Below are 3,144 nucleotides of genomic sequence, written 5' to 3'. Positions count from 1 at the left end.
TTATTACAAAGTAATCATGTTAATGTAAGAGTTATTACAAGTAATCATGTTAATGTAAGAGTTAAAGTAATCATGTTAATGTAGGAGTTATTACAAAGTAATCTTCAGTTATTTTTTTTCAGTTATTAATAAATTAGTTTGAGGAATTTAGAATTAACTTGCTAATCAGAATTAATGATTTCATTGAAAACAAAATGGAGTCATTGCAATTATTTTCATGTAATAAATGCAAAGGTTATCATTTGTTGACCAATAATTGATGAATGATTTATTGTGACATATCAAAAATTTTTGTAGAACAGGTTACTCTTTCATTCTCCTTTTTTTTTTTTGCAAGTTTTCAACTTTATATTTGTTGAAGGATATATCATTTTATTTATCACTTTATCTATCAACATATTTCACCTCTAGTTATTTCACTAATTTAAGTTTGTAGTCAGAATGCAACCATTTCAATTTCATTTTCTTTTCTTCTTCCCCTATGAACCCAATCTTTATAATGTTTTGGGAAAGAGAGAGAGAGAGACAAAAAAGTACGGAGGAAAAACGTAGAAAAAAAATGTGTAAAATAAAGTTTACTTATCATTACATGATAAAGAGTGGTAGGAAATGAATGAACTTATCAGAAAGGAGATATTGTGCTATTGTTGATAAGTTGATATTTTATATCAGTTATGGATTGAAATTTGTTAATGTACATTCACTGATTCCATATATTATAACATTATTTGCTTATCAGTGATAAATAATAATTGGTGCTTATCTTTACACATTATCGTCAATACATGCTATCCACTCGCTATTATCAATACTCCACATTAGGAATTCTTAGTGCATCCGGAAATGAACTTTAAATAGTTACGGTTTCTACTTCCGGAAAATGAAGTTAATGAAAAAAAAGGTGCACAAAAATGCGAAATGGTTCCGAATGTGATGCAAATTATATGACGGAAGCGAACAATTGATATTCAAATTTCCAATTTTTCCTCTCTTTTGTTTTGCATTCGAAAAATTTGTTAGTATGAACATTAATATGAATTTCAAGATAAAAATGACGTAATTAAAAAATTGCACTTATTATTAATTTGTTATTAATTAGTCATTAATTTGTTATTGCATTTGTTATTAATTTTAAACTTTAAGCTTATTTCAAAATTGAATAGCTTTTCGGGATGGTGTTATAATCATGAACTAAATGATTAAATGAATAGTAAACTGTTTTAAATCTAATAATATTAATCGATGAGAAATATTTTAATAATTTAAATAATCCAGTAATTGTTAGTAATGCTGGACATGAATATTTCAATCAGTTTTAGAATGTGAAATCATATATGAATATATCAATTATATCTTTGTGGGAAGAAGATATAAATCATATCTTTAATTTTCTCTTAAAAAAAAAAAGAAAAATTTGGAAAATTGTTATAATTAGCATTACTTGTGTCAACATTGCGTCAGTTTTCTGTACTTGAAAGCATTTTCTTTTTTTTATTCACAGCATGTAAATGGATTTTAACCAATATATGGTAATTTAATTGAGCAAATGAAATCAATTATCATATCTCTCGCGAACGACAATTGCGCACCTATTAAAGAAGTGAATGAAGAGAGGAAGAATGGAGGATGAAAATTGTGGCGCAATTATTACTAAACATTTCCATTCTTGAATTAACGACTGTGTTGTTGGGAAGGAAATTTGATTATTTATCTCATGTTTTTCGCTTTTTTTTCCTTTTTTAATGGAAATGTAAGTTGAACAATATTTCAAATCGATGAAATGTAATTTAAACAATATTTTAAATCAATAAAAGATACTTCATTTACTGGCAATAATTAAAAAACAGATATAAATGTGTAATTTTAAAACGAAAATTTGGTAATATCAGATTTTTCGAAATCAAATTTTTCAAATTCAAGTTAAAATTGAATTGATAATTTCGTGTTGCTGTTGAAAAATATCTTCAATTTATTCAGCTTATTTTTCAAAAATGTAAAAAATGTGACCATATTTATTATACAATAATGAAATAAAACATTTAATTTTAAACAATAACAACAAGAAAAAAAGATATGAATAAATTGATCAAAGATTAAATAAAAACTAATGTTTAGATGTTTAATTGAGAAAATTTTTCGTTGTAAAACACTGATAACAAATATTTGTTATCATTATGAAAGAAAAAATGAAAAGTGTAAATAAACCATAAAAATTATTACTTAAAAGATGAGATTCAATATTGTGATAATTGACATATTCAAGATTGTATTGTTTATTTTCTTTTATCATTCAGCAGCACTTCTTAATCTTTTTAACAGATTATTGATATGATTTGCCTAAAAGTAATTTTATAATGAATGAGTGGGGGAAAAAAAACAAACAAAATCAGTGAATAAGTTGATAAGATTTATTGTGATCATTAAATTTAATCAAAAAATTGTTCATTAAGTTGATCATTAAACTGATGAAGTGATCATTAAATTTAATTTTTTATTGCTAATTTCTTTTTTTCTTAATATGATCATTTGTAATTATTGAATATGTAAATTTAGCAAAATTAATTATAGTTATTGAATATGCTACATTACCATATTTAAATTTACTTATTAACAAAAAAAGGATATTTAAAGATTAAATTTTTTAATTCAATTTTTTTTCCTTTCATCTTTGTCAATTTATTGAAGAAAGGTATAGAAAGAGAGTTTTCTGAAAGGATCAAAGTAAATTACAATGGCGCTTGTCGTGAAAACGAAACCTCAAATAAATTCATTCACATTGTAAATTAACGCTAATGATACTATGAATCACTCTTAACATATTTACATTCCTTAAAATTGTTCCCCACACTCTTTTGTTGTTATCTAACCAATTTACATTTTTATGTTTAAACCCTTAATTTCCCATGCCAATCATTCTGTTTAATCTTGTTATAATGCTTGTATCATATCCGGTGTGTTTCCGATACTTGAATTCTTCATGTAAACCACTCCCATTTCTTAACATATATAATCTGGGTCCAAAATCCGGGCAAAAAGGCGTGGAGCTGCTCCCCTCTTCGAAGGTTATCGGCTTCTTCTTCTGTTTATTCTTCGCTTCTACGGACATTGGCGGATTTTTATCAATCTCTTATCACGATAAAGGTT

Source organism: Loa loa (assembly GCF_000183805.2).
Source record: "Loa loa unplaced genomic scaffold supercont3.79, whole genome shotgun sequence".
Classification (NCBI taxonomy): domain Eukaryota; kingdom Metazoa; phylum Nematoda; class Chromadorea; order Rhabditida; family Onchocercidae; genus Loa; species Loa loa.
The sequence above is the reverse complement of the archived record's forward strand: the minus strand, read 5'-3'. Positions refer to the sequence as shown.